Consider the following 13,382-nt stretch of genomic DNA (forward strand, 5'->3'; position numbering starts at 1 on the left):
CATTTGCAGCACAAAAGTTTTAAATTTAGATGTGTCCCAATTAATCTATTTTCTCTTTTGTCACTTGCACTTACGGTATCATATTTAACAAACCATTGCCTAATCCAAGAACATAAAGAATTACTGCTCTTTTGTCTTCTCAGAGTTTTGTAGTTTTAGCACTTAATTTGAAGTCTCAGATTCATTTCTAATTAATTTTTATGCAAGAAAATGTCCAACATTGTTATTATTTTTTGCATGTGGATATTCAGTCGTCCCTGCACCATTTGTTGAAGAGGCTGTACTTTGCCGTTATTTTGGATGGCACAGTTTGTCAAAGTGAAGTGAAGTCGCTCAGTCGTGTCCAACTTTTTGCGACCCCGTGGACTATAGCCCACCAGGCTCCTCTGTCCATGGGGTTCTCCAGGCAAGAATACTGGAGTGGGTTGTCGTTTCCTTCTCCAGGGGATCTTCCCGACCCAGGGATCGAACCCAGGTCTCCCGCCGTTGCAGGCAGACGCTTTAACCTCTGAGCCACCAGGGAAGCCCACAGTTTGTCAAAATAGATTATATCCCAATTTCAAAACTTACTATATAGCTGCAGTGATCAATACAGTACGGTACTGACACAAAGGCAAGTATGTAAAACAATGGAAGAGAATTAAAAAAGAAAAGAATTCTTCCATTGTTTTACATACTTGTCTTTGTGTCAGTACCGTACTGTATTGATCACTGCAGCTATATAGTAAGTTTTGAAATTGGGATATGTGAATCTTCCAACTCTGTTCTTTTTCTAAGCTTGTTTGGCTATTCTGAGTTCTTTGCATATCTGAATTAATTTTAGGATCAATTTTTTCTTAAATAGCTGCAGAAAAAGGCAGCTTGAATCATAGTAGTAATTGTGCTGAATATGTAAATGAATCGGGAGTATTGACATCCAAACGATATTAATTCTTAGTAACCCATGAATATAGCATGTTTTATCTATAACTTCTTCCAAAAATGTTTTGTAGTTTCCAGTGAGCGAGTCTTATAGTATCTTTGTTAAATATATGCCTTCTGAGTACTTTATTCTTTTTGATGTGATTGTAAATGCAGCTGTTTGCTTAATTTCATTCGTTCACTTTTGATTTGGTCATTGCTGTTGTATGCCAATGGATTGAATTTTATTTTATGCTTGGATTCTGCAACCTTGCTGAACCTGGTGACTTGTGTTTAATTTTTTTTAGTAGATTCCTTAGAATTTTCTACAAAATCATATCTCTGAATTGTTGTTGTTTAGTTGCTCAGTTGTGTCTGACTCTTTGTGACCCAATGGACTGCAGCACACCAGGCTTCCCTGTCCTTCACCAACTCCTGGAGCTTGCTCAAACTCATGTCCATTGATTCAGTGATGCCATCCAGCCATCTCATCCTCTGTCGTCCCCTTCTTCTCCCACCTTCAGTCTTTCCCAGCATCAGTGTCTTTTTCAGTGAGTCAGTTCTTCGCATCAGGTGGCCAAAGTATTAGAATTTCAGATTCAGCATTAGTCCTTCCAATGAATATTCAGGACTGATTTCCTGTAGGATTGAATGGTTTGATCTCCTTGCAGTCCAGGGGACTCTCAAGAGTCTTCTCCAACACTGCAGTTCAAAAGCATCAATTCTTTGGCACTCAGCTTTCTTTATAGTCCAACTCTCACAACTGTATATGACCACTGGAAAAACCATAGCTTTGACTAGACGGACCTTTTTCGGCAAAGTAATGTCTCTGTTTTTTAGGTTTTCTAGGTTGCTGTCTAGGTTGGTCATACCTTTTCTTCCAAGGAGCAAGCAAGCGTCTTTTAATTTCATGGCTTCAGTCACCATCCGCAGTGATTTTGGAGCCCAAGAAAATAAAGTCTCTCACTGTTTCCATTGTTACCCTATCTATTTGTCATGAAGAGATGGGACTGGATGCCATGATCTTAGTTTTTTGAATGTTGAGTTTTAAGCCAGCTTTTTCTATGAATAGAGATAGTTATACTTATTCCTTTCCAACTCTGGGTGCTGAGGGTTTTTTTTTTTTCTTACCTAATTGCATTGCTTAGAAAGTGAAAGTGAAGTCACTCAGTCGTGTCGACTCTTTGCAACCCCGTGGACTGTAGCCCACCAGGCTCCTCCGTCCATGGGATTGAGGCAAGAATACTGTAGTGGGTTGCCATTTCCTTCTCCAGGGGATCTTCCCAAGCCAGGGTCTCCTGCATTGCAGGCAGATGCTTTAACCCCGCTGAGCTACCTTAGAACCTGCAGTGAAATGTTGAGTAGAAATGGTAAGATATAGGACTTTCTTTTCTTATTCCTAATTTTAGGAGGGATACATTCAGTGTTTTTTTATTCCTGATTTGTTGAATGCTTTTTATGACAAGAGGATATTGGATTTTGGGAAATACCCTTTTTGTCGATATGATCATGTGGTTTTTATTTTTTATTTGTATGGTTGATAGAGTGATTTTTTTGTGTGTTGAACTAACCTTGCATTCTTAAGGTAAATCCCACTTGGTTGTCTTCTATAATACTTCTGTATATTGCTCGATTTTAGTTTGCTAATATTTTGTTGAAGATTTTTGCCTCTGCAGCCATAAAGAATATTGGTAGTTATTGCATGATATCTTTTTCTAGTTTTGGTATCAGAGTACTGCTGGCCTCATAGAAGTATTGTCTCCTTTTTTAGGGCGGGGGCGGGGGGAGAATTTGTCAATGATTGGTATTAATTCTCATTTAAATGTTTGTCAGAATTCACCTGTGAAGCCTTCTGAGTTAGAAGTGTTTTTAATCACCAATTCAGTCTCTTTACTTGTTTTAAGTTTATTCAGAGATTCAAGTTTTAGTTTTTCTAGGAATTTGTTCTTTCCTTCTAAATTATCCAATTTGTTGGTTTACAGTTGTTCATAGTATTCCTATGCAATACGTTTTATTTCTGTATGGCTAATAGTAATGTCTTTTTGTTCATTTCTGATTCTGGTAATGTGTGTGTTCTGCCTTTTTTTTCTTGGTCACTATAACTAAATGTGGGAGACCCAGGTTTGATCTCTGGGTTGTGAAGATCCCCTGGAGAAGGGGATGGCTTCCCACTCTAGTATTCTTGCCTGGAGAATTCCATGGATAGAGGATCCTGGTGGGCTATAGTCCATGGGATCACAAAGAGACAGAAATCACTGAGCAACTAACTCTTTCATAACTGAAAGGGTGTTAATTTGGGGGATCTTTTTAAAGAAACAACTTTCATTTTTATTGATTTTCTATCTTTTTTCTAGTCTCTATTTCATCTATTGGCACTTTAATCTATATTATATCCTTCCTTCAACTTGCTTAGGTTTAGATTTTTTTTTTCTTGACTCTTAAGATGGAAGATAGGCTATTGATTTAAGATCATCTTTTCTAATATCGGCATTTATAGCTATAAAATTTCTCTAAGCATTACTTTCTTTATACCCCATGAATTTTGGTATGTTGTATTTAGCTTTCATTTGTCTCAGGGTATTTTCTAATTTCCTTTATGATTTCTTCTTTGTTTCACTGATTATTTACCAGTATATTGTTTTATTTCCATGTATTTGTGAATTTCCAGAATTTCCTTCTGTTACTGATTTCTGATATGCATTCTATTGTGGTCATAGAACATTCTTGACATGATTTTAATCACTTTAAATTATGAGGGCTGTTCATGGTCTAGAGTATGGTCTGTTTTAGAGAATGTTTAGTGGACACTTGAGAGGAATGTATATTGTGTTGTTGGGTGAAGTGTACAGAGATCTGGCAGGTCTAGTTGGCTTATAGTTTTATTCCAATCTTCTATTTCTCTATTGATTTTCTTCCTGGTTGTTCTATCTAGTATTGAAATGGGATAAAGAAATCTCTCATTATAATTTTTGAATTGTTTATTTATTCTTTCAATTCTTTTTCATTGTTATTGTGGTTTTAAAGTCTGTTTTGTCTGATTCTCTTACTGTTGCTGTTTGCATAGTGTGTCACTATGTATCTTTTTACTTTCATCAAACCTAAAATGTGTCTCCTATAAACAACATATGGTACAGTTTTTAAAAATGCAAGGAGATAATCTCCACCTTTTGGTTGGATTGTTTAACCTGTTCACATTTAACATTATTGATATAGTTTGATTTAAACCTGCCATTTTGCTTTTTGTTTTCTATAGGTCTTATGCCTTTCTTTGTTCTTTTTTTAAAATAAGCAAATCTCTTCCAGTTTGGTATCTTAGCTCCTTTAATAATTTTAAAATTAAACATTTTGAATTATTTCATTGGTGTTTGCTCTAGGACTTTCTATACAGATCTTAAAAGAATCTGCTTCTGATGTTTACCTAGTTTCAGCAAAATAAACTTCAGTATAGCTCTGTTTCTTCCCCCCCCCTTTTTGCTACTCTTGTTATTCATATTATGTCTGTATATTGTAGAAACCCAACAATATATTGTTATAATGTTTACTTTATGTAACTCTTAAAAAAAAACAAGTCTTTTAAAGCAGCTAAGAGAAGTAAGGAGAGTAGGTACATATTTATGGAGTTACAATAATTTTTCTATTTTTCATTTGCTTCATATATTCTGTGGACTTAAGTTACCATCTGGTGTTATTTCCTTCTCTAATGTAGCTTTGCTCTCATCTCTGCTTCTTTTTTTTTTTTAATCAGCTATATAAAACTTTATATTAGCCCAACAATGCAACTGTATGCTTATTGTTTTATTGAGTTGCTCTTTAAATCAGTTAAGAGAAGGGAAGGAAATATATAGTTATAGGTTTTACATAATTACCTTTATTGGCAGTCTTGTTTTTTGTGTGGATTCAGATTACCATTTGGTGTCATTTGCTTTCAGCCTGAAGAATTCTCCTGTATTTCTTGTGAAGTAGATCTTCTAGCAACACATTCTCTCAGTTTTTGTTTTTCTGGGAGTGTGTTGATTTCACCTTCATGGGCGAGAGATAGTTTTGTTAGACATAAGATCTCAATTCACAGTTTTTTATCTTTAGCGCTTTGAATATTCAGTCATCCTACCTCCTAGTTTCTTCTGCTTCTGATGATAAGTCAGTCAGCTGTTAGTCTTATTGGTATTCCTTTTATGTGATGAGTCATTTTTCTCTTGCTAATTTCAAGATTTTTTCTTTTTTCTTAACACTTTGATTATATTTTGTCTGAGTGTATATCTCTTTATATTTATCTGGTTTGGAGTTTGTTGAACTTCTTAATGTATAGATTACTAATGTTTTCATCAAATTTGGGAAGATTTCAGCCTTTATTTAAATCTTTTTTTCTGCCCCTTTCTCTTTTTCTGTGGTGGTCTGTTCACTCTTTTCATTTTTTTCTCCCCATCCTTTAAATTGTACAATATCTATTGACTCATGTATGCTGTTGAGTTCCTATAGTGAATTTTCCACTTCAAGTATTGTACTTCTTCAGTTATTGTACAATTTCAGATTTTCTGTTTGGCTCTTTTTTTTTTTATCATTTCTATATCTTTATTGATATTCATTGTACTTTCTTTTAATTTCTTTTTACATGATTTCCTTTAGTTCTGTGTGAAAGTGAAAGTTGCTCAGTGGTGTCCAGCTCTTTGCGACCCCATGGACTATATAGTCCATGAAATTTTCTAGGCCAGAATACTGGAATGGGTAGCCTTTCCCTTCTCCAGGGGATCTTTCCAACCCAGGGATTGAACTCAGGTCTCCTGCATTGCAGGCAGATTCTCTACCAGCTGAGCCACAAGGGAAGCCCAGGAGCACTGGAGTGGGTATCTTATCCCTTTTCCAGCACATCTTCCCAACCCAGGAATCGAATGGTGTCTCCTGCATTGCAGGCGGATTCTTTACCAGCTGAGTTATCAGGGAAGCCCAACTTATTTATAATAGCTGATTAGAAGTCTGTATCTGTTCAGTCTAACATCTGCCCCCTTTAAAATCAATTTATATTGCCTGTCTTTTTTCCTGCAAATGTGTTTTCTGTTTCTTTGCACATTTTGCCATATTTGTTGAAAACTGGAAAATTTAAATAACACATAGCAACTCTGTGGACTTATCACCCTGGAGCTGGGGGTTAATGTTGTTTGCTTAGTTATTTATGTATTTTTTACTGACTTGGCTGAACTGACAGTGTGAAAGTATTTCCCTCAGTGGACAGCATTGGATGCCTGTTCTCAAATTTGTTTTCTTGTTTTTTCTTTAACTTCACTACTTAAGGGTCACCCCTTGGTTAATATAAACCACTTGTTGTTTTAAAGCTGTGCTTATACCCTCCTAGCCAGTTAGACTTTTACTCATTACGTTAGATATGTGTGTTGCGAATGCTATCCTAGTTGAAAGAATTTAGGTATTACAGTTTATAAAGAAAAGGCAGGACAAATTCTTGAAGTTTTTCTTTGATTTAATGGTTTTTAAGATAATTAATTGGTTCTCTATCATTTCTTGAAAGTGACCAATTTTTTAGAAAAATCATGAATTCTTAGAGTTAAACATATTTGATGAGTTTGGATCCATCTCAATTATTGTCATTAATGAAGCTCAAATTATTCCATCTTTGGCCAGTGGAAGCCTTTTGAAATTGGCTCCTGAGTCCCAGAATTAGCCATTTCTCTAAGAAGCTCTGGTCTCTAAGGAATGCTCAGTGATGCTAGTTTGGTCTTTGTAGGCCTTTTTGGTCATCAGAGCTCAGAAATATATGCACATATTTAAGATACAGTAAAATACCTCACATGTTCATATTGATGCTTCCAATTAAAACTCTAGACTACAGTGCAATTGAATCTTCCTTTTACATCTCCTTTTGTCTATGCCAAGAATCCTGGTTTTGAAAGACTCAAGTGATTATAGAATTAGAAAATCCCATAATCACTCATTTTTATCCCATATTACACATGCAGCAATCTCAGAATGACAACAGTAATACTACTGAAAACATTAAAAAACATATTTTTTATGTTCTCTCGCCATCTTTATAGCACTTAGGACTGACAATGTCTTCTGAGACATTATTTGTTTAGCAAAATGAAATGTTTGCCAAGTAGCACTTTAGAACACTTTTCTCTTTCTCAGACTTCCTGTTAGAACGGTGATAAAAAAAGAGGAGGAAGACATAACCTTGTTCCTTAAAACCTGGGTTGTTGGGTTATCTGGTATCATTCTGGTATAGAAAGATGTGGCCCTAAAATCTGAGGTTTTATTCTTCTTTAAAGGTACTGTTAGTGATTTGACTGCATGCTTCCTGAGATGAAACTGGTTCATTTTCTGCTTTTATCAGGGAGCAGCTTCCATGGGGTGGAGGTGCTTGATACTTCTAATGGTCTCTTACCTAGTGTATTTGGTTGTGCAGAGAAATGCAAGTAGCAGGAGATACAGCTATCTATGCTATCATAGCTTTTGTAAGTGCACGATAGATAGATGATAGGTAGATAGACTGATAGACAGATGATAGATAGGTAGGTAGATACACAACAGAAAGAAAGAGAGAAAGAACGAAAGGGCTTCCCTGGTGGTTGAGTGGTTAAGAATTCACTGCCAACGCAGGTAACGCAGGCTCGATCACTGGTCCAGGAAGAGGCCACATGCCACAACCAGAGTTTGCATGCTGGCACTGAAGGACCTCGCATTCTGCATCTAAGACCCAGCACAGCCAAACAAATAAATACAAAGAAAGAAAGATGGATAGGGAGAAAGGGATTTTATGTTAAGGAACTGGCTCACATGATTGTGGGAGCTAGCAAGTGTGATATTGTAGAGTAGGCCAACAGGCAGAAATTTTAGGTAAAAGTTGATGATGTGACCTTGAGTCAAAATTTGCAGGGCAGTTCAGCAGACTGGAAACTCAGGCAAGGTTTCTTTGTTGGTCTTGAGACAGAATTAATTGCTTCTTCCTTGGGAAAGTTCAGTCTTTGCTATTAAGGCCTTAAACTGTTTGGATGAGGTCCCCCACGTTATGGAGAATAATCTGTTTGAAGTTAGCCAATTGGAATTGTTAATCACATCCACAAGGACCTTCACTGCAACATGTAGACTAGTGTTAGATCAAACTAGCCAAGTTGACACATCAAGTTAACCACCGCAGTTGGGTTAACCGTTTATTACCCAAACTGAAGATTCTTTTTGAAAATAAGTACTAAAAGATAATGAGATAATATGATTTTATTTGATTGACATTATTTTTATTTGAGTCCATTTAGAAGTTACTTTAAAGTAAATTTATTTCTGAAAAATATTAACATATTTCCATGTTAATATAAAAAACCCAAATCATCAAGACAAATATCAAAGCAAAACAAAACTGTTTCATGTTGAATTTTTTCAACTTTAAAAAGAACATAAATGGAATTCTCAGTATAAGTACATATACATTATTTAGTTTCTTCATCGTAATTTGTTTGTAGTACTGGGTCTCTGTATTTTTCTGAAAGAAATGTAGTTTTGAAACATGGTTGTATTATTTTTGTTTCCTAAAATTGTAGTCTTCACAGTTTCATTTTTGATTACTAAACTTGAAATTGTTTATTTTTTTCAATAGTTATTACTTGCTGTAAATCATAAATTTTTAAATTTGAGAGTATAACATCTGTGTAGGTACTAAGGTACCTGGTAAGTTTAAAGCAAATTCTACTTAATTGAGGTCATTGTAAATTTTTATTTTTTTAATAGTTTAACATGAAAATATTCTAGCCCAGATATTTTCATAGGCATGGTCTTTTTTTACTCTATTTAGAGTACCTTTATTCAATGAAATGTTTACAAGAGAAAACTTGTCAGATAAGTTGTATCTATTTAGAAATCTTTTTTGAACATTTTACCAAATTTAGATGCTGCTGTTAATAGATTATCAGCATTTGAAATCCATTTTATCCTGGTACAAAATATAAACATATCTAAGTAAAAAGCCCTGGTTCTCTGTGTAGATTAAATCTGAGTTGAAGATTTCCAACTAACTGAACAAAATAAAGCCAATATTTATTTTTAAAATTTTTATTGGAGTATAGATGCTTTTCTGTATTGTTAGTTTCTACTGTACAGCAAAGTAAACCAGCCACACATGTACATATATCCCCTCTCTTTTGGATTTCCTTCCCATTCAGGTCACCACAGAGCACTGAGTGGAGCTCCCTGTGCTGTACAGCAGGTTCTCGTCAGTTATTTTACACATAGTAGTGTATATAGACGTCAATCCTGATTTCCCAATTCACTCCACCCCCCCTTTCCCTCTTGTCCATATGTTTATTATGAAGCCAATATTTAAAGTGCTCAATTGAAAAAAATTCCACGCTATTGATGATTTTACTGAGTCTTAAAAACCTTAAGGATTTCTAAGATATATAGCAAAATCTGGGAGTTGGCGATGGACAGGGAAACCTGGCGTGCTATATTCCATGGGGCTACAAAGAATTGGGCTTGACTAAGCAACTGAACTGATAGCAAAAAGAGAAAATATGTACTGCCACATTGGAGTAGTTTTTATTCAACATCATATTTGTCAAAAAATATTCTGGTTCATTTTCTTTGTGTGTATGTGTGTATATATAAATATTTGTCAGTGTTGTTTGGTAGACTGTCTTTGGTGAATATAATTGCGGGATGTGTTTGCATCTACTTAAACGTCATATATTGCCATTTACATGGTATGGTTGTGAATTAGGTTTTAATCACAACCATGTTCAAGCTAGTTTCTGTTCTGTGCTTTATAAATTAATAAGAACATTGATTTTTTACTCTGCGATAGTGTGCTTAACCAAAGTTTGTGTTATCACTGTAAAATCAAATATAGTGTCTCCTCATTATTTACGAATTCCATTTTGTGAATTCTCCCTACTCACAAAAAAATTAATTGAAACGCTCAAAGCAGTATTCTTGGCCCTTTTCTAGTTATCTAGGGCCATAGTAACAGAAAATTTGAGTTGCTCAACCTACTTGTTCCCAGCTGAGGTAAAGCAAGGCTTTCTTTCAGATCTCACACTCTCACAGTATACACCTTTCAGGGTGCCACTTTTTTGTTTTCTTTTTTGGTGATTTCACTGTTTACAGTAGCTCCAAGGCATACTGTTGAAGTGCTATATACAGTGTTCCTAAGTGCAAGAAGGCTACGATGTGATGTATTTTACAGAGAAAATACATGTCTTAAATAAGCTTTATTCAGCCACGAGTTAGTGCTATGGACTTGAGTTCAATGTTAATTAATCAAGAATATATATTAAATATAGTGTCTTTATACAGAAACATATAAAACACAAGGTTTTGTTGATTAATTGATGAAACTGTTGTAGCCAGAGGCTCACAGGAACCTAACTCTGTGTTTCCTCTAAGAGCAGTAGTTTGGTGTTTGCTAATTTAGTGTTCAAAAGCATCAATTCTTCAGTACTCATCTTTCTTCACAGTCCAACTCTCACATCCACACATGACCACTGGAAAAACCCTAGACTTGACTAGATGGACCTTTGTTGGCAAAGTAAATGTCTCTGCTTTTAAATATGCTATCTAAGTTGGTCATAACTTTCCTTCCAAGGAGTAAGCGTCTTTTAATTTCATGGCTGCAGTCACCATCTGCAGTGATTTTGGAGCTCCCCAAAATAAAGTCAGCCATTGTTTCCACTGTTTCCCCATCTATTTTCCATGAAGTGATGGGACCAGATGCCATGATCGTAGTTTTCTGAATGTTGAGCTTTAAGCCAACTTTTTCACTCTCCTCTTTCATCAGAGGCGTTTTAGTTCCTCTTCACTTTCTGCCATAACGATGGTGTCATCTGCCTATTTGAGGTTATTGATATTTCTCCTGGCAATCTTGATTCCAGCTTGTGCTTCTTCCAGCCCAGCATTTCTCATGATGTACTCTGCATAGAAGTTAAATAAGCAGGGTGACAATATACAGCCTTGACATACTCCTTTTCCTATTTGGAACCAGTCTGTTGTTGCATGTCCAGTTCTAACTGTTGCTTCCTGACTTGCATACAGGTTTCTCAAGAGGCAGGTCAGGTGGTCTGGTATGCCCATCTCTTTCAGAATTTTCCACAGTTTCTTGTGATCCACATAGTCAAAGCCTTTGGCATAGTCAGTAAAGCAGATCTTTTTCTGGAACTCTCTTGCTTTTTTGATGATCCAGCAGATGTTGGCAATTTGATCTCTGGTTCCTCTGCCTTTTCTAAAACCAGCTTGAGCATCAGGAAGTTCACGGTTCATGTATTGCTGAAGCCTGGCTTGGAGAATTTTGAGCATTACTTTACTAGCATGTGAGATCAGTGCAATTGTGTGGTAGTTTGAGCATTCTTTGGCATTGCTTTTCTTTGGGATTGGAGTGAAAACTGACCTTTTCCAGTCCTGTGGCCACGGCTGAGTTTTCCAAGTTTGCTGGCATATTGAGTGCAGCACTTTCACAGCATCATCATTTTAGGATTTAAAATAGCTCAACTGGAATTCCATCACCTCCGCTAGCTCTGCTCATAGTGATGCTTTCTAAGGCCCACTTGACTTCACATTCCAGGATGTCTGGCTCTAGGTGAGTGATCACACCGTCGTGATTATCTAAGGCCCACTTGACTTCACATTCCAGAATATCTGTCTCTAGGTGAGTGATCACACCATTGCGATTATCTGGGTCATGAAGATCTTTTTTGTACAGTTCTTCTGTGTATTCTTGCCACCTCTTCTTAATATCTTCTGCTTCTATTAGGTCCAGACCATTTCTGTCCTTTATTGAGCCCATCTTTGCATGAAATGTTCCCTTGGTATCTTTAATTTTCTTGATGAGATCACTACTCTTTCCCATTCTGTTGTTTTCCTCTATTTCTTTGCATTGATCACCGAGGAAGGCTTTCTTACCTCTCCTTGGTGGTGTTGGAGAAGACTCTTGAGAGTCCCTTGGACTCTAAAGGAGATCCAACCAGTCCATTCTAAAGGAGATCAGTCCTGGGTGTTCATTGGAAGGACTGGTGCTAAAGCTGAAACTCCAATACTTTGGCCACCTCATGCGAAGAGTTGACTCATTGGAAAAGACTTTAATGCTGGGAGGGATTGGTGGCAGGAGGAGAAGGGGATGACAGAGGATGAGATGGCTGGATGGCATCACCGACTCGATGGACATGAGTTTGAGTGAACTCTGAGAGATGGTGATGGACAGGGAGGCCTGGCGTGCTGCGATTCATGGGGTCGCAAAGAGTCAGACACAACTGAGCGACTGAACTGAGCTGAATTTAGTGTTCATGATGACTTTGTAGAACTTAATTACTGTGACTAATGAGAACTAACTATAGTTTTATCTTTGTTTTTGAACTTCTTAACTGAATTGAAATAGCAGCTATGCAGTGTCAGGTGTACTACATAGTACAGAATAAACTTCCAAAAGCTCTATGTTGATTCCATAAATTGGATGAAAACAGTCAAACCATTTTTGGAATTGACTGATTTATTCTATTTGATGTATTAATATCTCCTCACAACTGATAGAAAGCTGGCATCATTTAACTGTGAATTTCTTCTCTATTAGAGCCAAGAGAGTAATAGTTGTCAATTAACTTTGTAAACAAGATACTTTGTAATCAGAACTGAGCACCATTAATCTCAAGACCAGTCATTTAATCTAAATGAAGAGTTGTGCTTTGTAGATCAATATTTTATATAAAACATTTTTTCCATCTGCTTTTCTTAAATTAATACCTTCAAGCTAGTTACAGCTGGGGCAGCAGCATTGACTATTTCTCCCACCTCCACCCAAGACTGAAGGAAGGATTGAGTTGTCCCTCGGCTACTGCTGTCCAAGTGCACTTCCCTTTTCTGCTCAAGGTTCAGATGCTGACTCTGTGAATGAGATGTCAGTTGCAGCCCATCCAATAATGGGTTACCTCTCAGGGTCTTCACATTTAACCACAGGCTAAATTGACAACTAGGCTCAGGGTGCAGGCATCTCACACCGCTCAATGAGATCAGGGCAGAGCCTGGAAGTAAATGTTCTGGCTTGCTATAATGCTGTCATTAAAAATCACCAGGAAGTGGAAAATCCAAGACAATAAATTGGATGGGACATGGCAACAATGGACATAAGTTGGGATTGTCTCAGTCAAAATGACACACATGGATGCTTTACCAGGCACGTGTCTTCTCAAAAATCTAATCCTCGACTCCTGGTTACTGTTTTCCCCTCACCAAGGCTGTGCCCTCAGTGTGATTCACTTGTTTGTGACCAGTTAGTAATTTCCACAGCATTATGCACATGGAAAAGAATGTGAAGCATTCTCTTAGTTTTATTCATTGTGATACTCCTTTTTTTTCTACAACATTTTCTATTCATCTTAAAACTTGTATTAAATTTTGCATGCCTTCATTTTTAAATTAAAGATGTAATACATTTATGAAATTGTTCCTCACATTAGTTCTTTTGTTACTTTAAAAAAATACCATACTATAATTAAGAG

The 13,382-nt window shown here is 36.5% G+C and overlaps 1 protein-coding gene across 36 annotated transcripts in view; it reads left to right on the plus strand.

Moving 5' to 3' along the window:
- ZNF438 (zinc finger protein 438) overlaps positions 1–13,382 on the plus strand; it is a 191,325-nt gene that overhangs the window by 45,646 nt on the left and 132,297 nt on the right. The window lies entirely within an intron of this gene.

Source organism: Ovis canadensis, chromosome 13, assembly GCF_042477335.2.
Source record: "Ovis canadensis isolate MfBH-ARS-UI-01 breed Bighorn chromosome 13, ARS-UI_OviCan_v2, whole genome shotgun sequence".
In the NCBI taxonomy this organism is placed as follows: domain Eukaryota; kingdom Metazoa; phylum Chordata; class Mammalia; order Artiodactyla; family Bovidae; genus Ovis; species Ovis canadensis.